This window comes from Bombus affinis, chromosome 11, assembly GCF_024516045.1.
Source record: "Bombus affinis isolate iyBomAffi1 chromosome 11, iyBomAffi1.2, whole genome shotgun sequence".
Lineage (NCBI taxonomy): Eukaryota > Metazoa > Arthropoda > Insecta > Hymenoptera > Apidae > Bombus > Bombus affinis.
Window position 1 is genome coordinate 12,281,641 of NC_066354.1, and position 25,330 is coordinate 12,306,970.

A 25,330-nucleotide genomic window follows, 5' to 3' on the forward strand; every position below is an offset into this window, starting at 1 on the left:
GACCATTATTAATAGTTTATTTTTCATAAAATGTTTCATAAAATGTTCTCGTTTTAAAGATGTCTCTTTCTTCCATATACCAAATCCAGTAAATGAGTTTGTTTCAGATTTATCAATTTACAGAAAATACGTTTCAGTTACATATATGAACATTTCACAGCATATTAAATATGTATGCTAGATGCCCAAATGATTTTACTTCCATCGTCTGATTGTTCAGGCTTCTTCCCGTTTTCCCATTTTTAAAAGAAGAATATTGCGGTCACGTTGGAGTATATAACTTTTCGATATCTTCATAAGCTTAGTACAACGAGTCGTATGTCTCTTTTGCAAAACTCTAAATTGTATATACAGTGTCAGTACTTTCATTTCCTTTCTGTGGTTCCAAGTTAGACATATGTATCATTGATACCGAATGTTGCCAGTACGGTTGCGAATTATTGTACAATGTTTGTACTAATCGATGTACTTGTTTTCGCAGATTAATCAGTTGATTAATTTTCAGAAAACGACTACATTGATAAGTACAAACATTGCACAATAATTCGATACCAAGCTCAGAATCACGCTAATACAGTCCATTTTGGATTACGAAAAGCCACGAAGAGAATTTTGGATAATCTAAACTGGACTGCAACGTGGGACGACATTGGACACCGTGGGACGACATTGGACACCGTGGGACGACATTGGACACCGTGGGACGACATTGGACACCGTGGGACGCCGTTGGACACCGTGGGACGCCGTTGGACACCGTGGGACGCCGCTGCACACCGTGGGACTCCGCTGGAAACCGTAGAACACCGTTGGTCCAATGTAGATCACCAAAAAACGCGAAAAGAATTTTGGATGATCTAGACTGGACTGCAACGTGGGACACCGTGGGATACCATTGGTTCAGTGTGGATCTCCAAATGCCGCGAAAAGGATTTTGGATGATCTACACTGAACTGCAACGTGGGACACCTTTGGTTCAGTGTGGATCTCCAAAAGCCGCGAAAAGAATTTTGGATGATCTACACTGGATTGCAACGTGGGACACCATTGGTTCAGTGTGGATCTCCAAATGCCGCGAAAAGAACTTTGGATGATCTACACTGGACTGCAACGTGGGACATCGTTGGACACCGTTGGACACCGTTGGACACCGTTGGACATCGTTGGACGACGTTGGACACCGTTGGACATCGTTGGACACCGTTGGACATCGTTGGACACCGTTGGACATCGTTGGACACCGTTGGACATCGTTGGACACCGTTGGACATCGTTGGACACCGTTGGACGACGTTGGACATCGTTGGACACCGTTGGACGACGTTGGACATCGTTGGACACCGTTGGACGACGTTGGACATCGTTGGACATCGTTGGACACCGTTGGACACCGTTGGACATCGTTGGACATCGTTGGACACCGTTGGACACCGTTGGACACCGTTGGACATCGTTGGACATCGTTGGACATCGTTGGACATCGTTGGACATCGTTGGACACCGGGGGACACCGTAGAATGCGTGCGTTTTAGGCTTAATTAATCGTAAAGTAGATACCTATATACAGTGCATTGTGAGCTCATTCTGTACAACGATACTTCTCCACCTTGGGACGAAAAAAGAATAATCTCGTCTCTCTCCAGTCGCTTACCACACTGGAGAAATTGTACTCGCGATTTGTCGGTTCGCGATCACTCAGTTCTTTCAAACTGTCGCGTGGCGTACTCGCTCGCGCGTATTCCGGGTGCGTGCGGGTCAACGTGCACTAGATAACTCTTTGGATTCGTAAGATGGCACAAGAACATCTCACTCTTGATGACTGCTCGACGTTTGCATCGCGTCACGGGAGTTGTCGTCGCGCCGGTAATGATTATGATTCTCTTGGTGATTCAGTCGTCGATCTGCAGTCCTGTCCGATTGGTACTTCGTTACTCGGTCAGGGACCTGCAATTTCACGTCCTCCGTAATCCTGCTCGGTCCCGCGAGGGTGGACCCCACTGTTCAGTTGAGGCCATGCCTTCGTAATCCTGTTCAGCGGCCCCTCTCCGGGTTCCACTTGTTCAGTTGGAGTGTGTTAAGTTGCCGGCCAATGTGCTGGATCGACGGCTGGATCACCAGTGGATCACTAGCATCATCGGTCGGCGCCATCGACCGGGACTCGTGTAAGTTTCGAACGGCGAAACAGGAATCGAGTTATGGTCAATACTTGGGCTTTCCGCTAATCCTTCGGGTTATCCGGTGCACGGGGGTACGTCGCGAAAGTTTGTGAGTTCGTTCGTTAGCTTCATTTTCTTTCATTCGTTCCAAGTTGTATAAATGTGTCTTTGATACCGAATGCTGCCAGTAGGGATACCAATTATTGTACAATATTTGTACTGATCTATGTAATCGGTGTGTGGGAGATAGCTGTGGCGTTATGTATGCTTTGCTCCACATTTGTAAAGATTCATGTAAGCGCTGCGTTGGAGATATGTGTTTCGCAGTTAGGGAACGAAACAACTATTTCTTTACGCAGGCCCATGGTCAAGTAGAGTCGTAACTCGACATTCTGCCAATGGGTTGAATGTCGAGATGGATGTATAAAGATAAATAACCCATGGGCGGGTCTCTTGCGTAGTCACCTCCGCGTAGTGAGACCTGGTAATTGGCATCGTTTTCCAAAAAATTAATCCGTTGATTAATCTTTGGAAAACGATGCCAAGCTAGGAACTGCGCACCAGTCCGGTTTGGATCTCCAAGTGCCGCTAAAAGCATTTTGGATGATCTGGACTGGACTTCAACGTGGGTCACCGTTAGACAACGTTGGACGACGTTGGACAACGTTGGACACCGCGGGACAGCGGGGGACGCCGTGGAATGCGTGCTTTTTAGCCTTAATTAATCGTAAGATAGATACCTATGTTAAGTGCATTGTGAGCTCATTCTGTACAACGATACTTATCCATCTTGGAACGAAAAATTGTACCCGCGATTTGTCGATTCGTGATCGCTCAGTTGTTTCAAACTGTCGCGTGACGTACTCGCTCGTGCGTATTCCGGGTACGTGCGGGTCAACGTGCACTGGAAAACTCTTTGGTTTCGTAAGGCGGCCCAAGCACACCTCAGTCTTGGTGACTGCTCGACGACTGCTCGTCGTTCGCACCGGATCGCGGGAGTTGTCGTCGCGCCGCTGATGCTTGCGAATCTGTTGGGGATTCAGTCGTGGATCTGCACTCCTGTCCGATTGGTACTTCGGTACTCGGGCAGGGACCTGTAATTTCACGTCCTCCGTAATCCTGTTCGGGCCCGCGGGGGTGGGCCCCACTGTTCAGTTGGGGCCATGCCTTCGTAATCCTGTTCAGCGGCCCCTCCCCGGGTTCCACATGTTCAGTTGGAGTGTGTTAAGTTGCAGGCCTATGTGCTGGATCCACGGCTGGATCACCAGCGGATCACTGGCATCATCGGTCGGCGCCATCGACCGCGACTCGTATAAGTTTCGAACGGCGAAACAGGAATCGAGTTATGGTCAATATTTGGGCTTTCCGCTAATCCTTCGGGTTATCCGGTGCACGGGGGTACGTCGCGTAAGTTTGTTAGTTCGTTCGTTAACTTCATTTTCTTTCATTCGTTCCAAGTTAGATAAATGTGTCTTTGATACCGAATGCTGCCAATAGGGATACCAATTATTGTACAATATTTGTACTGATCTATGTAATCGGTGTGTGGGAGATAGCTGTGGCGTTATGTATGCTTTGCTCCACATTTGTAAAGATTCATGTAAGCGCTGCGTTGGAGATATGTGTTTCGCAGTTAGGGAACGAAACAACTATTTCTTTACGCAGGCCCATGGTCAAGTAGAGTCGTAACTCGACATTCTGCCAATGGGTTGAATGTCGAGATCGATGTATAAAGATAAATAACCCATGGGCGGGTCTCTTGCGTAGTCACCTCCTCGTGGTGAGACCTGGTAATTGGCATCGTTTTCCAAAAAATTAATCCGTTGATTAATCTTTGGAAAACGATACCAAGCTAAGAACTACGCACCAGTCCGGTTTGGATCTCCAAATGCCGCGAACAGAATTTTGGATGATCCAGACTGGGCTGCACCGTGGGACACCGTTGGACACCGTTGGACGACGTTGGACACCGTGGGACACCGTGGGACACCGTTGGACAACGTGGGACAGCGTAGGACAACGTGGGAGAACGTGGGACAACGTGGGACACCGTTGGACACCGTGGGATATGTCTTGTCTCTCAAATCCATTCTGAGCCCGTTCTGTATAATGGTACTTATCTGACTTGGAATCTAGTATAAAAATCGATTCTTTTTTTGCATTGAATCTTGTGGTTATTTTGTGCACGAGAGTGCGTTGCGTAAGTCCATTGATTCTTTGGAAAGATCGCGAACGAACGAGTTCGCGCCGCGATTTTTCTTTCATTGTCTGTTTGTTCGGGCTTCTTCTTAGTTTCCCATTTTTAAGAGAAAATTATTGCGGTCATGTTAGAGTTTATAACTTTTTGATATATTCAAAAGTTTTGAGCCGCGAAAATAGAACGTTAAACAGTTTAGAACAATGACTCGAATGTCCCTTTTTCAGAACACGAAATTGTGTATGCAGTGTCAATAGGTTCGGTTAAATAAATTATTGTTTTATTTCCGATATATGAGATCATTCTCTTATTTCAAACGAATTTTTAATAAGTTATTTTATTGTTCCAAATTGAGTTATATCTCAATAATTCACTTATGGAATTCAATTTTTTTTGTTGTATTATGTGTATTTGCTTCAGTTAACGTCATAAACTTGCAACATGGTAACAGTTAGATTCAAATACCTCGAAACAAGTATTCTTTAAACATATTTAGTGGCGAACTTTTGAATTCTTGCAAATAATTTCCAATATTTATATCAGGCGACTATAGTGTATTAGTGCAATGTATATTTCGTATTCTAATAACGAAAATTCACAGTATATATTCTAATTGCGAACAGTATAATTCTTGAAATCGATTGCATTGCATTCACGGTATTCGTAAGCATTTGTTTGCTATCGAGATATATCTCACAATTTTCAACTTATAGTTTCATACTTGTTCTAGTTTCTTAATAATAATTTTTAAGTGTAAAGAAATAGCAGTATTTTCTAAATAAACGTTCCATAGGAAAAAGGAGAAATTTGTCGAAACAACGTTTCGCTTCTTTTCCACCCCCCCACCCCCGCCCCTAAACTGCTTTATTTTCAGGAAATATTTGTGACCGCGCGCAATGCGGTTGTAGAGTCAGTGTTTGCCACGCAATAGTTTCTTTTCAATATTTTAAAATTACGATAGTTTTGATCAAATTCGATCGAATAATCACACGCGAAAATAATAAAATTTTATCAATCAAATTTGTACGCGATATTAGAGTTATTGTTCGCCGATCATAATTTAAGCGGTCGCGGTAACGTAGTCTTTTATTTTTCTTTTTTTATATATTTATTTTTTTGAATATTCGTTTCCGGTATTAGAGTCAGTGCCTCGCTCAAGAGGATAAAGCCTCTCCAGGAGCTCAAGAATGTAAGTAGTTTTATATATTGTATTTCAATTTGTTCTATTTAGTATATTTTGTTTGAAATGTCGTTAATTACAAAATAAAAATGATGGATGATTTAGAAAGCTGTAAATGTCCTTTTTAATTGAAATAAAGTCTTGAAGTCTTAACATTAAAGTACAATAAAACTGTCTGATACTCATAAAAAATCACTGAATATTTGTTCTCAAATTTTTATATTAGATTTCCAATTTACATATTTATTAGAATTTAGTCTTTATTATTGCTAAAGTTTCAAGTTTGTTATTATATATTAACGATATTAATGATATCTTATGTTTTGTTATAGATATATCACTGCTTCAACTCCTTCGTCTTCTTTGGGAATGTTTTAACAGTGGCTAAAAAGCCAAAAATGTAATTATCTTTACACATTGTACTTCAATTATGTATATTCTGTATATTTTTCTTTGATCACCATCAATTAAGAAATACAATTTGATTGAAAATTTAGGAGATTAGCATTTTCTGAGGTTATTCTTTCATTAAAATAAAATAATTATTAAAATCTTAATACCGAATTATGAAACAAATGACTAACATATTTCAGAAATCTTTAGATTCTTAATTCTTAGATTTTAAACTTTCATATTAGAGTTTCAGTTTTTACACTTATCAAAGTTTATTAGAATTTCAATCTTTATTATTACCAAAGTTAATAAAGTTAATAAACTTTCATTTTTCATTATCTCCAACTTTTTAAATAATCAGCAATCACTCATCGTGTTTTGTTCTGTAACAGATTTTTCGCAATCTCCATTTCCACCACTGGACTCTACACAGTTCCTGATGATATTCGCTGGGGTGGCGCAGCATCCACGATACGTCCTTTGTTTCTCCGCTTCGAACGGTGAGTCGCATGCATTTCTGTTCCTCCGGTCACTCAATCATGTCGTAGGATGAAAGGTCCGAATCGGCACGGGTGATCGGTTGTATTACGTAGAATTTTTTTGCGAGCATAGTGACCGCGGGTATTTCTTATACCCGTGAGTAGTAACACTCATTTTTTGAAATTTATTAGTTTAGGATAGGTCTTCTCGCACATCGCGATTATAATAATTAGTTTTTCAATAATTAGGTTAAACATATACACTTGAGAATATATTCGTGTTAGTTATAAATATGCATGTTAATATTCCGTATGAATATTTGCAAATGGCAAATATCTACACGAATATATCTGTATGACACGAATATACTTGATCTTAAGCAATGAATTGATCGTGACAATCTTAAGTCACGTTCGTTTATTTCACTTTGGCTAGAACTTAAAATATGAGTTAAAATACATTTTTTCCGTACGAAAATGTCTGAAATTTTACGTGCAAGAAGACACTTCGCGACAGGCAGAATTTTTAATCAAAGCAATAATTTTGAACATTGCTTTTACATTTTCGAGTATTTGCTTTGATAAAGAGTTCGCCTGAGATTATTTCTTTCTTACTAATATATTTAGAGTCAATTATTCCATTTGATCGAGTCTCAGTCTTTTTCAATTAACGCTACCTTTTCTGCAATATTAAAATTTTCTTCCGATTTATTAAATTAATGAAGTAGAATTACTTAGTTAGTATTAAATTAATAAAATAGAGTTAATCAGAAAGAAGCAGCAAAGAACGTTAGTCCGTTAAATAAAAATTACACAAACTAATCATCTTTTTAGATCAGGATTTTCAGGTTTAACCCTTTCCGTGCCCATTGTCAGGATCTCATTCACGTGCCCAGGTGCTACTTGAATGGGAGAAAGACAGTGGGCACGATGACCTAGAATTAAGTAATGTAATAATTTCTCAGCGACTGACCATGTGTTAGTGTATCGTGCACGACGTATTTTCCACATTACGTGTGTGTGTTGTTAGGTCGTGGAATTGCGTCGCTTTTTCTCATTCCTTAAAACTTGAAATATTAAAAATATCGAGACATATATGGATTCAATTTACGTCTCGATACAATTAGAATTTCTGATAATATCATCCACGCGACTAAGTGTACTCATACTCTTAATATCGCTATCAATCGCAATTATAATTCCAAGTTTACTTATATCTATTTTAAAAATATAATTTTCTCAGACGTGTTTTATCACGTATTACGCAATGGTTACTAGCCTTCGTCAGTCGATTTCAGGAAAAAGGTACGTACCTTAGAGCATGCATGATATGTTAAGCTCGGGTGTCGGAGGCGTCCCGGGACGTCCTCTCTAGTGTAGGACCTTTGCGCCCGGGCGTTTGTGTGAGAACCGTGGAGCGAGTGTGTTGGTGTGCCTGTTTTGCCATTTTTAAATATAGCGCTAGGTAGGACAGGTAGCATACTTTCTGGTATGTCTGTTAATTATAAGTAGGTAGGACCGGGCAGGTTGGCACAGTCTCTGGTCGGGTAGGCGCGTTTTCGCGTGACCAACCTGTTTCTGGAAATTTATTTGAAAAATCGACGGTGAAACTGGCACGAGTAGAGCATGCTCTCGTCTCTGGTTTTGCCTTTCGATTTTTCGAATTTCGCGGTCGCGGTCGCGAATGGGCTCGAAACGAACGTTTATTGCTCGAGCACGCACGTGCGAGTGGGCAACGATCACTGCTGTGATCGTTGGTCAGTCCATGTGCACTTCAATCAGCTTCCGCGGTTTATATTTTTATTTTACCTTTATAAGTTTTTTTTTTGTTTGCGATTTAGAAGTCTCGAGCTTAGATTTAAGTTACAGCGGGCATTGCGCCCGAAGAAGGAAGAGGCTATAAGCCGAAGAGGCCCGACAAACTGTCACTCAAGAGGGCAACTACTAATGGCTCCCCATCCTCTGGGTCATCCGGAGCATGGGAAGTCATTATCGTTACTACTTTGTCACTATGCTCGCTTTTAGTATTTGTAGTAGTAGTAGTAGTAGTAGCAGTAGTCTTTGTTTTTTTGGCCGATGTATATATCGGTCCATCGTCCCATTGGGCAAATCGCGATTTTTCTTATTAGTGTTGCGACAAATTGATTACGGGTTGTATTAGAGTTGCGAAATAATATCACGGCTTTTCATTAGTGTGGCGAGAAAATGATTACGGTTTGAATTAGAGTTGCGATAAAATGATAATCGCGTTTGCTTTAGAGTTGCGAATTACGATATCGCGATTGTCTTTTGCAATTTTTAGAATTTTTTCTGTTTTTCTGTTTAAGTAGCAATACTAGGATATTTAAAGTAGCTTTTTCAAATAGTAAATAGTAATTTTCATTAAATTCACTTTAAGAATTAGCGTTGCGACATTGTTCCATCGCGAGTTCTACTTATTTTTCCTGTTAGCGTTGCGATAATGAATGATCGCGTTTTGTTAAGTAGAGTTGCGTTCACAAACTGCCCAAACCCTCCGACTGCATTTGTCGGACACTGCTCCTGGATCACACGTACAGCCTAAAGAGCTGTACAAGTGTGATCGTTCATCGGCAACCTCCTAAATGGTTGCACTGCAATCTCTCGCTATTAGTGTTGCGTATTGCTTAAATACGAGTGCGTAGATTTATACTTATTAGCGTTGCGTATTAGATATCGGGAATTTTCAGATTTTTCTTTTTTTTTTTTTTAATGGTAGATTAATTGATATTGCAAATATAACGAAGCACTCGTCGCGTTTGATTTTGAGAATTTTCTGCTTCATAAATATTAGTAGTAAATTAGCGTTGCGGAACAAGAATATTCAGTTCCACTCTCGGCGTGTTGATCGGGTTTATATAGAGTGGAAGACGATCGAATTTTAGTAGCCCTTCTGGCTACTGCTTTGTTTCTTTTTCAGCGCCCCTTATTAATGCGCCCCTTATTACTACGTTTATTACTGAAAATACTGCTATAAGACATATTCCTTTGTCAGCGTTAACGTGACCATGACTGCTAAAATACAGAACTTTATTACGAATGTATAATATATATATATATATTTACATGTATGAAATTGTGAGCGATTTCATGCGCAACAAAGTATTATAACGAAATATCTTAATGTTGCTAGGAAGGCTGGAAATATTTTTTAAAATTTAATTCATTGCAATTGGAATTAGTGCTGGTGATTGTTCGTTCTTAGAACCATAACTTTTAGAATTTATTCGACCGCGATATTTTCACTTCAATCTTTTAACAGTAATGTAGAATTTTATAAATATTCGAATTTCATTTGCATGAAACAAAAGTTTCGTCACGAAACAAAGACATCGTCACGTTTGTAGCAAAAATTCTGCAAAAAATGACTTATGCACATACCTTTCGGTTTATTATGTTGCAAATCACTATGTTGTTGTAGAAAATAACAGATACTGTTAAAAGTTAAAAGATAAAGCAAGTGATTGTATAATAACCGGGGTTTCTCTCATCTTAGTTATTCCAAATGAACTTTTCAATTTTTAATTCAGTTTAAATTCAGTTACTTAAAATTCTTGTTTCCAACGTAACCCTAGTTTCGATTAAAAGATACACAGGATTCTCTATATTTGCTAAAATTTAATCAATAGTAATTTGATCTATTATTGACCATTATTAATAGTTTATTTTTCATAAAATGTTTCATAAAATGTTCTCGTTTTAAAGATGTCTCTTTCTTCCATATACCAAATCCAGTAAATGAGTTTGTTTCAGATTTATCAATTTACAGAAAATACGTTTCAGTTACATATATGAACATTTCACAGCATATTAAATATGTATGCTAGATGCCCAAATGATTTTACTTCCATCGTCTGATTGTTCAGGCTTCTTCCCGTTTTCCCATTTTTAAAAGAAGAATATTGCGGTCACGTTGGAGTATATAACTTTTCGATATCTTCATAAGCTTAGTACAACGAGTCGTATGTCTCTTTTGCAAAACTCTAAATTGTATATACAGTGTCAGTACTTTCATTTCCTTTCTGTGGTTCCAAGTTAGACATATGTATCATTGATACCGAATGTTGCCAGTACGGTTGCGAATTATTGTACAATGTTTGTACTAATCGATGTACTTGTTTTCGCAGATTAATCAGTTGATTAATTTTCAGAAAACGACTACATTGATAAGTACAAACATTGCACAATAATTCGATACCAAGCTCAGAATCACGCTAATACAGTCCATTTTGGATTACGAAAAGCCACGAAGAGAATTTTGGATAATCTAAACTGGACTGCAACGTGGGACGACATTGGACACCGTGGGACGACATTGGACACCGTGGGACGACATTGGACACCGTGGGACGACATTGGACACCGTGGGACGCCGTTGGACACCGTGGGACGCCGCTGCACACCGTGGGACTCCGCTGGAAACCGTAGAACACCGTTGGTCCAATGTAGATCACCAAAAAACGCGAAAAGAATTTTGGATGATCTAGACTGGACTGCAACGTGGGACACCGTGGGATACCATTGGTTCAGTGTGGATCTCCAAATGCCGCGAAAAGGATTTTGGATGATCTACACTGAACTGCAACGTGGGACACCTTTGGTTCAGTGTGGATCTCCAAAAGCCGCGAAAAGAATTTTGGATGATCTACACTGGATTGCAACGTGGGACACCATTGGTTCAGTGTGGATCTCCAAATGCCGCGAAAAGAATTTTGGATGATCTACACTGGACTGCAACGTGGGACATCGTTGGACACCGTTGGACACCGTTGGACACCGTTGGACATCGTTGGACGACGTTGGACACCGTTGGACATCGTTGGACACCGTTGGACATCGTTGGACACCGTTGGACATCGTTGGACACCGTTGGACATCGTTGGACACCGTTGGACATCGTTGGACACCGTTGGACATCGTTGGACACCGTTGGACATCGTTGGACACCGTTGGACGACGTTGGACATCGTTGGACACCGTTGGACGACGTTGGACATCGTTGGACATCGTTGGACACCGGGGGACACCGTAGAATGCGTGCGTTTTAGGCTTAATTAATCGTAAAGTAGATACCTATGTACAGTGCATTGTGAGCTCATTCTGTACAACGATACTTCTCCACCTTGGGACGAAAAAAGAATAATCTCGTCTCTCTCCAGTCGCTTACCACACTGGAGAAATTGTACTCGCGATTTGTCGGTTCGCGATCACTCAGTTCTTTCAAACTGTCGCGTGGCGTACTCGCTCGCGCGTATTCCGGGTGCGTGCGGGTCAACGTGCACTAGATAACTCTTTGGATTCGTAAGATGGCACAAGAACATCTCACTCTTGATGACTGCTCGACGTTTGCATCGCGTCACGGGAGTTGTCGTCGCGCCGGTAATGATTATGATTCTCTTGGTGATTCAGTCGTCGATCTGCAGTCCTGTCCGATTGGTACTTCGTTACTCGGTCAGGGACCTGCAATTTCACGTCCTCCGTAATCCTGCTCGGTCCCGCGAGGGTGGACCCCACTGTTCAGTTGAGGCCATGCCTTCGTAATCCTGTTCAGCGGCCCCTCTCCGGGTTCCACTTGTTCAGTTGGAGTGTGTTAAGTTGCCGGCCAATGTGCTGGATCGACGGCTGGATCACCAGTGGATCACTAGCATCATCGGTCGGCGCCATCGACCGGGACTCGTGTAAGTTTCGAACGGCGAAACAGGAATCGAGTTATGGTCAATACTTGGGCTTTCCGCTAATCCTTCGGGTTATCCGGTGCACGGGGGTACGTCGCGAAAGTTTGTGAGTTCGTTCGTTAGCTTCATTTTCTTTCATTCGTTCCAAGTTGTATAAATGTGTCTTTGATACCGAATGCTGCCAGTAGGGATACCAATTATTGTACAATATTTGTACTGATCTATGTAATCGGTGTGTGGGAGATAGCTGTGGCGTTATGTATGCTTTGCTCCACATTTGTAAAGATTCATGTAAGCGCTGCGTTGGAGATATGTGTTTCGCAGTTAGGGAACGAAACAACTATTTCTTTACGCAGGCCCATGGTCAAGTAGAGTCGTAACTCGACATTCTGCCAATGGGTTGAATGTCGAGATGGATGTATAAAGATAAATAACCCATGGGCGGGTCTCTTGCGTAGTCACCTCCGCGTAGTGAGACCTGGTAATTGGCATCGTTTTCCAAAAAATTAATCCGTTGATTAATCTTTGGAAAACGATGCCAAGCTAGGACTGCGCACCAGTCCGGTTTGGATCTCCAAGTGCCGCTAAAAGCATTTTGGATGATCTGGACTGGACTTCAACGTGGGTCACCGTTGGACAACGTTGGACGACGTTGGACAACGTTGGACACCGCGGGACAGCGGGGGACGCCGTGGAATGCGTGCTTTTTAGCCTTAATTAATCGTAAGATAGATACCTATGTTAAGTGCATTGTGAGCTCATTCTGTACAACGATACTTATCCATCTTGGAACGAAAAATTGTACCCGCGATTTGTCGATTCGTGATCGCTCAGTTGTTTCAAACTGTCGCGTGACGTACTCGCTCGTGCGTATTCCGGGTACGTGCGGGTCAACGTGCACTGGAAAACTCTTTGGTTTCGTAAGGCGGCCCAAGCACACCTCAGTCTTGGTGACTGCTCGACGACTGCTCGTCGTTCGCACCGGATCGCGGGAGTTGTCGTCGCGCCGCTGATGCTTGCGAATCTGTTGGGGATTCAGTCGTGGATCTGCACTCCTGTCCGATTGGTACTTCGGTACTCGGGCAGGGACCTGTAATTTCACGTCCTCCGTAATCCTGTTCGGGCCCGCGGGGGTGGGCCCCACTGTTCAGTTGGGGCCATGCCTTCGTAATCCTGTTCAGCGGCCCCTCCCCGGGTTCCACATGTTCAGTTGGAGTGTGTTAAGTTGCAGGCCTATGTGCTGGATCCACGGCTGGATCACCAGCGGATCACTGGCATCATCGGTCGGCGCCATCGACCGCGACTCGTATAAGTTTCGAACGGCGAAACAGGAATCGAGTTATGGTCAATATTTGGGCTTTCCGCTAATCCTTCGGGTTATCCGGTGCACGGGGGTACGTCGCGTAAGTTTGTTAGTTCGTTCGTTAACTTCATTTTCTTTCATTCGTTCCAAGTTAGATAAATGTGTCTTTGATACCGAATGCTGCCAATAGGGATACCAATTATTGTACAATATTTGTACTGATCTATGTAATCGGTGTGTGGGAGATAGCTGTGGCGTTATGTATGCTTTGCTCCACATTTGTAAAGATTCATGTAAGCGCTGCGTTGGAGATATGTGTTTCGCAGTTAGGGAACGAAACAACTATTTCTTTACGCAGGCCCATGGTCAAGTAGAGTCGTAACTCGACATTCTGCCAATGGGTTGAATGTCGAGATCGATGTATAAAGATAAATAACCCATGGGCGGGTCTCTTGCGTAGTCACCTCCTCGTGGTGAGACCTGGTAATTGGCATCGTTTTCCAAAAAATTAATCCGTTGATTAATCTTTGGAAAACGATACCAAGCTAAGAACTACGCACCAGTCCGGTTTGGATCTCCAAATGCCGCGAACAGAATTTTGGATGATCCAGACTGGGCTGCACCGTGGGACACCGTTGGACACCGTTGGACGACGTTGGACACCGTGGGACACCGTGGGACACCGTTGGACAACGTGGGACAGCGTAGGACAACGTGGGAGAACGTGGGACAACGTGGGACACCGTTGGACACCGTGGGATATGTCTTGTCTCTCAAATCCATTCTGAGCCCGTTCTGTATAATGGTACTTATCTGACTTGGAATCTAGTATAAAAATCGATTCTTTTTTTGCATTGAATCTTGTGGTTATTTTGTGCACGAGAGTGCGTTGCGTAAGTCCATTGATTCTTTGGAAAGATCGCGAACGAACGAGTTCGCGCCGCGATTTTTCTTTCATTGTCTGTTTGTTCGGGCTTCTTCTTAGTTTCCCATTTTTAAGAGAAAATTATTGCGGTCATGTTAGAGTTTATAACTTTTTGATATATTCAAAAGTTTTGAGCCGCGAAAATAGAACGTTAAACAGTTTAGAACAATGACTCGAATGTCCCTTTTTCAGAACACGAAATTGTGTATGCAGTGTCAATAGGTTCGGTTAAATAAATTATTGTTTTATTTCCGATATATGAGATCATTCTCTTATTTCAAACGAATTTTTAATAAGTTATTTTATTGTTCCAAATTGAGTTATATCTCAATAATTCACTTATGGAATTCAATTTTTTTTGTTGTATTATGTGTATTTGCTTCAGTTAACGTCATAAACTTGCAACATGGTAACAGTTAGATTCAAATACCTCGAAACAAGTATTCTTTAAACATATTTAGTGGCGAACTTTTGAATTCTTGCAAATAATTTCCAATATTTATATCAGGCGACTATAGTGTATTAGTGCAATGTATATTTCGTATTCTAATAACGAAAATTCACAGTATATATTCTAATTGCGAACAGTATAATTCTTGAAATCGATTGCATTGCATTCACGGTATTCGTAAGCATTTGTTTGCTATCGAGATATATCTCACAATTTTCAACTTATAGTTTCATACTTGTTCTAGTTTCTTAATAATAATTTTTAAGTGTAAAGAAATAGCAGTATTTTCTAAATAAACGTTCCATAGGAAAAAGGAGAAATTTGTCGAAACAACGTTTCGCTTCTTTTCCACCCCCCCACCCCCGCCCCTAAACTGCTTTATTTTCAGGAAATATTTGTGACCGCGCGCAATGCGGTTGTAGAGTCAGTGTTTGCCACGCAATAGTTTCTTTTCAATATTTTAAAATTACGATAGTTTTGATCAAATTCGATCGAATAATCACACGCGAAAATAATAAAATTTTATCAATCAAATTTGTACGCGATATTAGAGTTATTGTTCGCCGATCATAATTTAAGCGGTCGCGGTAACGTAGTCTTTTATTTTTCTTTTTTTATATATTTATTTTTTTGAATATTCGTTTCCGGTATTAGAGTCAGTGCCTCGCTCAAGAGGATAAAGCCTCTCCAGGAGCTCAAGAATGTAAGTAGTTTTATATATTGTATTTCAATTTGTTCTATTTAGTATATTTTGTTTGAAATGTCGTTAATTACAAAATAAAAATGATGGATGATTTAGAAAGCTGTAAATGTCCTTTTTAATTGAAATAAAGTCTTGAAGTCTTAACATTAAAGTACAATAAAACTGTCTGATACTCATAAAAAATCACTGAATATTTGTTCTCAAATTTTTATATTAGATTTCCAATTTACATATTTATTAGAATTTAGTCTTTATTATTGCTAAAGTTTCAAGTTTGTTATTATATATTAACGATATTAATGATATCTTATGTTTTGTTATAGATATATCACTGCTTCAACTCCTTCGTCTTCTTTGGGAATGTTTTAACAGTGGCTAAAAAGCCAAAAATGTAATTATCTTTACACATTGTACTTCAATTATGTATATTCTGTATATTTTTCTTTGATCACCATCAATTAAGAAATACAATTTGATTGAAAATTTAGGAGATTAGCATTTTCTGAGGTTATTCTTTCATTAAAATAAAATAATTATTAAAATCTTAATACCGAATTATGAAACAAATGACTAACATATTTCAGAAATCTTTAGATTCTTAATTCTTAGATTTTAAACTTTCATATTAGAGTTTCAGTTTTTACACTTATCAAAGTTTATTAGAATTTCAATCTTTATTATTACCAAAGTTAATAAAGTTAATAAACTTTCATTTTTCATTATCTCCAACTTTTTAAATAATCAGCAATCACTCATCGTGTTTTGTTCTGTAACAGATTTTTCGCAATCTCCATTTCCACCACTGGACTCTACACAGTTCCTGATGATATTCGCTGGGGTGGCGCAGCATCCACGATACGTCCTTTGTTTCTCCGCTTCGAACGGTGAGTCGCATGCATTTCTGTTCCTCCGGTCACTCAATCATGTCGTAGGATGAAAGGTCCGAATCGGCACGGGTGATCGGTTGTATTACGTAGAATTTTTTTGCGAGCATAGTGACCGCGGGTATTTCTTATACCCGTGAGTAGTAACACTCATTTTTTGAAATTTATTAGTTTAGGATAGGTCTTCTCGCACATCGCGATTATAATAATTAGTTTTTCAATAATTAGGTTAAACATATACACTTGAGAATATATTCGTGTTAGTTATAAATATGCATGTTAATATTCCGTATGAATATTTGCAAATGGCAAATATCTACACGAATATATCTGTATGACACGAATATACTTGATCTTAAGCAATGAATTGATCGTGACAATCTTAAGTCACGTTCGTTTATTTCACTTTGGCTAGAACTTAAAATATGAGTTAAAATACATTTTTTCCGTACGAAAATGTGTGAAATTTTACGTGCAAGAAGACACTTCGCGACAGGCAGAATTTTTAATCAAAGCAATAATTTTGAACATTGCTTTTACATTTTCGAGTATTTGCTTTGATAAAGAGTTCGCCTGAGATTATTTCTTTCTTACTAATATATTTAGAGTCAATTATTCCATTTGATCGAGTCTCAGTCTTTTTCAATTAACGCTACCTTTTCTGCAATATTAAAATTTTCTTCCGATTTATTAAATTAATGAAGTAGAATTACTTAGTTAGTATTAAATTAATAAAATAGAGTTAATCAGAAAGAAGCAGCAAAGAACGTTAGTCCGTTAAATAAAAATTACACAAACTAATCATCTTTTTAGATCAGGATTTTCAGGTTTAACCCTTTCCGTGCCCATTGTCAGGATCTCATTCACGTGCCCAGGTGCTACTTGAATGGGAGAAAGACAGTGGGCACGATGACCTAGAATTAAGTAATGTAATAATTTCTCAGCGACTGACCATGTGTTAGTGTATCGTGCACGACGTATTTTCCACATTACGTGTGTGTGTTGTTAGGTCGTGGAATTGCGTCGCTTTTTCTCATTCCTTAAAACTTGAAATATTAAAAATATCGAGACATATATGGATTCAATTTACGTCTCGATACAATTAGAATTTCTGATAATATCATCCACGCGACTAAGTGTACTCATACTCTTAATATCGCTATCAATCGCAATTATAATTCCAAGTTTACTTATATCTATTTTAAAAATATAATTTTCTCAGACGTGTTTTATCACGTATTACGCAATGGTCACTAGCCTTCGTCAGTCGATTTCAGGAAAAAGGTACGTACCTTAGAGCATGCATGATATGTTAAGCTCGGGTGTCGGAGGCGTCCCGGGACGTCCTCTCTAGTGTAGGACCTTTGCGCCCGGGCGTTTGTGTGAGAACCGTGGAGCGAGTGTGTTGGTGTGCCTGTTTTGCCATTTTTAAATATAGCGCTAGGTAGGACAGGTAGCATACTTTCTGGTATGTCTGTTAATTATAAGTAGGTAGGACCGGGCAGGTTGGCACAGTCTCTGGTCGGGTAGGCGCGTTTTCGCGTGACCAACCTGTTTCTGGAAATTTATTTGAAAAATCGACGGTGAAACTGGCACGAGTAGAGCATGCTCTCGTCTCTGGTTTTGCCTTTCGATTTTTCGAATTTCGCGGTCGCGGTCGCGAATGGGCTCGAAACGAACGTTTATTGCTCGAGCACGCACGTGCGAGTGGGCAACGATCACTGCTGTGATCGTTGGTCAGTCCATGTGCACTTCAATCAGCTTCCGCGGTTTATATTTTTATTTTACCTTTATAAGTTTTTTTTTTGTTTGCGATTTAGAAGTCTCGAGCTTAGATTTAAGTTACAGCGGGCATTGCGCCCGAAGAAGGAAGAGGCTATAAGCCGAAGAGGCCCGACAAACTGTCACTCAAGAGGGCAACTACTAATGGCTCCCCATCCTCTGGGTCATCCGGAGCATGGGAAGTCATTATCGTTACTACTTTGTCACTATGCTCGCTTTTAGTATTTGTAGTAGTAGTAGTAGTAGTAGCAGTAGTCTTTGTTTTTTTGGCCGATGTATATATCGGTCCATCGTCCCATTGGGCAAATCGCGATTTTTCTTATTAGTGTTGCGACAAATTGATTACGGGTTGTATTAGAGTTGCGAAATAATATCACGGCTTTTCATTAGTGTGGCGAGAAAATGATTACGGTTTGAATTAGAGTTGCGATAAAATGATAATCGCGTTTGCTTTAGAGTTGCGAATTACGATATCGCGATTGTCTTTTGCAATTTTTAGAATTTTTTCTGTTTTTCTGTTTAAGTAGCAATACTAGGATATTTAAAGTAGCTTTTTCAAATAGTAAATAGTAATTTTCATTAAATTCACTTTAAGAATTAGCGTTGCGACATTGTTCCATCGCGAGTTCTACTTATTTTTCCTGTTAGCGTTGCGATAATGAATGATCGCGTTTTGTTAAGTAGAGTTGCGTTCACAAACTGCCCAAACCCTCCGACTGCATTTGTCGGACACTGCTCCTGGATCACACGTACAGCCTAAAGAGCTGTACAAGTGTGATCGTTCATCGGCAACCTCCTAAATGGTTGCACTGCAATCTCTCGCTATTAGTGTTGCGTATTGCTTAAATACGAGTGCGTAGATTTATACTTATTAGCGTTGCGTATTAGATATCGGGAATTTTCAGATTTTTCTTTTTTTTTTTTTTAATGGTAGATTAATTGATATTGCAAATATAACGAAGCACTCGTCGCGTTTGATTTTGAGAATTTTCTGCTTCATAAATATTAGTAGTAAATTAGCGTTGCGGAACAAGAATATTCAGTTCCACTCTCGGCGTGTTGATCGGGTTTATATAGAGTGGAAGACGATCGAATTTTAGTAGCCCTTCTGGCTACTGCTTTGTTTCTTTTTCAGCGCCCCTTATTAATGCGCCCCTTATTACTACGTTTATTACTGAAAATACTGCTATAAGACATATTCCTTTGTCAGCGTTAACGTGACCATGACTGCTAAAATACAGAACTTTATTACGAATGTATAATATATATATATATATTTACATGTATGAAATTGTGAGCGATTTCATGCGCAACAAAGTATTATAACGAAATATCTTAATGTTGCTAGGAAGGCTGGAAATATTTTTTAAAATTTAATTCATTGCAATTGGAATTAGTGCTGGTGATTGTTCGTTCTTAGAACCATAACTTTTAGAATTTATTCGACCGCGATATTTTCACTTCAATCTTTTAACAGTAATGTAGAATTTTATAAATATTCGAATTTCATTTGCATGAAACAAAAGTTTCGTCACGAAACAAAGACATCGTCACGTTTGTAGCAAAAATTCTGCAAAAAATGACTTATGCACATACCTTTCGGTTTATTATGTTGCAAATCACTATGTTGTTGTAGAAAATAACAGATACTGTTAAAAGTTAAAAGATAAAGCAAGTGATTGTATAATAACCGGGGTTTCTCTCATCTTAGTTATTCCAAATGAACTTTTCAATTTTTAATTCAGTTTAAATTCAGTTACTTAAAATTCTTGTTTCCAACGTAACCCTAGTTTCGATTAAAAGATACACAGGATTCTCTATATTTGCTAAAATTTAATCAATAGTAATTTGATCTATTATTGACCATTATTAATAGTTTATTTTTCATAAAATGTTTCATAAAATGTTCTCGTTTTAAAGATGTCTCTTTCTTCCATATACCAAATCCAGTAAATGAGTTTGTTTCAGATTTATCAATTTACAGAAAATACGTTTCAGTTACATATATGAACATTTCACAGCATATTAAATATGTATGCTAGATGCCCAAATGATTTTACTTCCATCGTCTGATTGTTCAGGCTTCTTCCCGTTTTCCCATTTTTAAAAGAAGAATATTGCGGTCACGTTGGAGTATATAACTTTTCGATATCTTCATAAGCTTAGTACAACGAGTCGTATGTCTCTTTTGCAAAACTCTAAATTGTATATACAGTGTCAGTACTTTCATTTCCTTTCTGTGGTTCCAAGTTAGACATATGTATCATTGATACCGAATGTTGCCAGTACGGTTGCGAATTATTGTACAATGTTTGTACTAATCGATGTACTTGTTTTCGCAGATTAATCAGTTGATTAATTTTCAGAAAACGACTACATTGATAAGTACAAACATTGCACAATAATTCGATACCAAGCTCAGAATCACGCTAATACAGTCCATTTTGGATTACGAAAAGCCACGAAGAGAATTTTGGATAATCTAAACTGGACTGCAACGTGGGACGACATTGGACACCGTGGGACGACATTGGACACCGTGGGACGACATTGGACACCGTGGGACGACATTGGACACCGTGGGACGCCGTTGGACACCGTGGGACGCCGCTGCACACCGTGGGACTCCGCTGGAAACCGTAGAACACCGTTGGTCCAATGTAGATCACCAAAAAACGCGAAAAGAATTTTGGATGATCTAGACTGGACTGCAACGTGGGACACCGTGGGATACCATTGGTTCAGTGTGGATCTCCAAATGCCGCGAAAAGGATTTTGGATGATCTACACTGAACTGCAACGTGGGACACCTTTGGTTCAGTGTGGATCTCCAAAAGCCGCGAAAAGAATTTTGGATGATCTACACTGGATTGCAACGTGGGACACCATTGGTTCAGTGTGGATCTCCAAATGCCGCGAAAAGAATTTTGGATGATCTACACTGGACTGCAACGTGGGACATCGTTGGACACCGTTGGACACCGTTGGACACCGTTGGACATCGTTGGACGACGTTGGACACCGTTGGACATCGTTGGACACCGTTGGACATCGTTGGACACCGTTGGACATCGTTGGACACCGTTGGACATCGTTGGACACCGTTGGACATCGTTGGACACCGTTGGACATCGTTGGACACCGTTGGACATCGTTGGACACCGTTGGACGACGTTGGACATCGTTGGACACCGTTGGACGACGTTGGACATCGTTGGACATCGTTGGACACCGTTGGACACCGTTGGACATCGTTGGACATCGTTGGACACCGTTGGACACCGTTGGACACCGTTGGACATCGTTGGACATCGTTGGACATCGTTGGACATCGTTGGACATCGTTGGATATCGTTGGACACCGGGGGACACCGTAGAATGCGTGCGTTTTAGGCTTAATTAATCGTAAAGTAGATACCTATGTACAGTGCATTGTGAGCTCATTCTGTACAACGATACTTCTCCACCTTGGGACGAAAAAAGAATAATCTCGTCTCTCTCCAGTCGCTTACCACACTGGAGAAATTGTACTCGCGATTTGTCGGTTCGCGATCACTCAGTTCTTTCAAACTGTCGCGTGGCGTACTCGCTCGCGCGTATTCCGGGTGCGTGCGGGTCAACGTGCACTAGATAACTCTTTGGATTCGTAAGATGGCACAAGAACATCTCACTCTTGATGACTGCTCGACGTTTGCATCGCGTCACGGGAGTTGTCGTCGCGCCGGTAATGATTATGATTCTCTTGGTGATTCAGTCGTCGATCTGCAGTCCTGTCCGATTGGTACTTCGTTACTCGGTCAGGGACCTGCAATTTCACGTCCTCCGTAATCCTGCTCGGTCCCGCGAGGGTGGACCCCACTGTTCAGTTGAGGCCATGCCTTCGTAATCCTGTTCAGCGGCCCCTCTCCGGGTTCCACTTGTTCAGTTGGAGTGTGTTAAGTTGCCGGCCAATGTGCTGGATCGACGGCTGGATCACCAGTGGATCACTAGCATCATCGGTCGGCGCCATCGACCGGGACTCGTGTAAGTTTCGAACGGCGAAACAGGAATCGAGTTATGGTCAATACTTGGGCTTTCCGCTAATCCTTCGGGTTATCCGGTGCACGGGGGTACGTCGCGAAAGTTTGTGAGTTCGTTCGTTAGCTTCATTTTCTTTCATTCGTTCCAAGTTGTATAAATGTGTCTTTGATACCGAATGCTGCCAGTAGGGATACCAATTATTGTACAATATTTGTACTGATCTATGTAATCGGTGTGTGGGAGATAGCTGTGGCGTTATGTATGCTTTGCTCCACATTTGTAATGATTCATGTAAGCGCTGCGTTGGAGATATGTGTTTCGCAGTTAGGGAACGAAACAACTATTTCTTTACGCAGGCCCATGGTCAAGTAGAGTCGTAACTCGACATTCTGCCAATGGGTTGAATGTCGAGATGGATGTATAAAGATAAATAACCCATGGGCGGGTCTCTTGCGTAGTCACCTCCGCGTAGTGAGACCTGGTAATTGGCATCGTTTTCCAAAAAATTAATCCGTTGATTAATCTTTGGAAAACGATGCCAAGCTAGGAACTGCGCACCAGTCCGGTTTGGATCTCCAAGTGCCGCTAAAAGCATTTTGGATGATCTGGACTGGACTTCAACGTGGGTCACCGTTGGACAACGTTGGACGACGTTGGACAACGTTGGACACCGCGGGACAGCGGGGGACGCCGTGGAATGCGTGCTTTTTAGCCTTAATTAATCGTAAGATAGATACCTATGTTAAGTGCATTGTGAGCTCATTCTGTACAACGATACTTATCCATCTTGGAACGAAAAATTGTACCCGCGATTTGTCGATTCGTGATCGCTCAGTTGTTTCAAACTGTCGCGTGACGTACTCGCTCGTGCGTATTCCGGGTACGTGCGGGTCAACGTGCACTGGAAAACTCTTTGGTTTCGTAAGGCGGCCCAAGCACACCTCAGTCTTGGTGACTGCTCGACGACTGCTCGTCGTTCGCACCGGATCGCGGGAGTTGTCGTCGCGCCGCTGATGCTTGCGAATCTGTTGGGGATTCAGTCGTGGATCTGCACTCCTGTCCGATTGGTACTTCGGTACTCGGGCAGGGACCTGTAATTTCACGTCCTCCGTAATCCTGTTCGGGCCCGCGGGGGTGGGCCCCACTGTTCAGTTGGGGCCATGCCTTCGTAATCCTGTTCAGCGGCCCCTCCCCGGGTTCCACATGTTCAGTTGGAGTGTGTTAAGTTGCAGGCCTATGTGCTGGATCCACGGCTGGATCACCAGCGGATCACTGGCATCATCGGTCGGCGCCATCGACCGCGACTCGTATAAGTTTCGAACGGCGAAACAGGAATCGAGTTATGGTCAATATTTGGGCTTTCCGCTAATCCTTCGGGTTATCCGGTGCACGGGGGTACGTCGCGTAAGTTTGTTAGTTCGTTCGTTAACTTCATTTTCTTTCATTCGTTCCAAGTTAGATAAATGTGTCTTTGATACCGAATGCTGCCAATAGGGATACCAATTATTGTACAATATTTGTACTGATCTATGTAATCGGTGTGTGGGAGATAGCTGTGGCGTTATGTATGCTTTGCTCCACATTTGTAAAGATTCATGTAAGCGCTGCGTTGGAGATATGTGTTTCGCAGTTAGGGAACGAAACAACTATTTCTTTACGCAGGCCCATGGTCAAGTAGAGTCGTAACTCGACATTCTGCCAATGGGTTGAATGTCGAGATCGATGTATAAAGATAAATAACCCATGGGCGGGTCTCTTGCGTAGTCACCTCCTCGTGGTGAGACCTGGTAATTGGCATCGTTTTCCAAAAAATTAATCCGTTGATTAATCTTTGGAAAACGATACCAAGCTAAGAACTACGCACCAGTCCGGTTTGGATCTCCAAATGCCGCGAACAGAATTTTGGATGATCCAGACTGGGCTGCACCGTGGGACACCGTTGGACACCGTTGGACGACGTTGGACACCGTGGGACACCGTGGGACACCGTTGGACAACGTGGGACAGCGTAGGACAACGTGGGAGAACGTGGGACAACGTGGGACACCGTTGGACACCGTGGGATATGTCTTGTCTCTCAAATCCATTCTGAGCCCGTTCTGTATAATGGTACTTATCTGACTTGGAATCTAGTATAAAAATCGATTCTTTTTTTGCATTGAATCTTGTGGTTATTTTGTGCACGAGAGTGCGTTGCGTAAGTCCATTGATTCTTTGGAAAGATCGCGAACGAACGAGTTCGCGCCGCGATTTTTCTTTCATTGTCTGTTTGTTCGGGCTTCTTCTTAGTTTCCCATTTTTAAGAGAAAATTATTGCGGTCATGTTAGAGTTTATAACTTTTTGATATATTCAAAAGTTTTGAGCCGCGAAAATAGAACGTTAAACAGTTTAGAACAATGACTCGAATGTCCCTTTTTCAGAACACGAAATTGTGTATGCAGTGTCAATAGGTTCGGTTAAATAAATTATTGTTTTATTTCCGATATATGAGATCATTCTCTTATTTCAAACGAATTTTTAATAAGTTATTTTATTGTTCCAAATTGAGTTATATCTCAATAATTCACTTATGGAATTCAATTTTTTTTGTTGTATTATGTGTATTTGCTTCAGTTAACGTCATAAACTTGCAACATGGTAACAGTTAGATTCAAATACCTCGAAACAAGTATTCTTTAAACATATTTAGTGGCGAACTTTTGAATTCTTGCAAATAATTTCCAATATTTATATCAGGCGACTATAGTGTATTAGTGCAATGTATATTTCGTATTCTAATAACGAAAATTCACAGTATATATTCTAATTGCGAACAGTATAATTCTTGAAATCGATTGCATTGCATTCACGGTATTCGTAAGCATTTGTTTGCTATCGAGATATATCTCACAATTTTCAACTTATAGTTTCATACTTGTTCTAGTTTCTTAATAATAATTTTTAAGTGTAAAGAAATAGCAGTATTTTCTAAATAAACGTTCCATAGGAAAAAGGAGAAATTTGTCGAAACAACGTTTCGCTTCTTTTCCACCCCCCCACCCCCGCCCCTAAACTGCTTTATTTTCAGGAAATATTTGTGACCGCGCGCAATGCGGTTGTAGAGTCAGTGTTTGCCACGCAATAGTTTCTTTTCAATATTTTAAAATTACGATAGTTTTGATCA

At 40.8% G+C, this 25,330-nt stretch overlaps 1 long non-coding RNA gene across 1 annotated transcript; it reads left to right on the top strand.

Moving 5' to 3' along the window:
* Positions 1 to 1,045: 1,045 nt before the first annotated feature.
* Positions 1,046 to 21,321, top strand: LOC126922176 (uncharacterized). Its single transcript, XR_007712665.1, has 5 exons — positions 1,046 to 1,549; positions 2,889 to 4,157; positions 11,106 to 11,488; positions 12,827 to 14,095; positions 21,044 to 21,321. It is a non-coding gene; the product is annotated as an uncharacterized LOC126922176 (long non-coding RNA).
* The last annotated feature ends 4,009 nt before the right edge of the window (positions 21,322 to 25,330 follow it).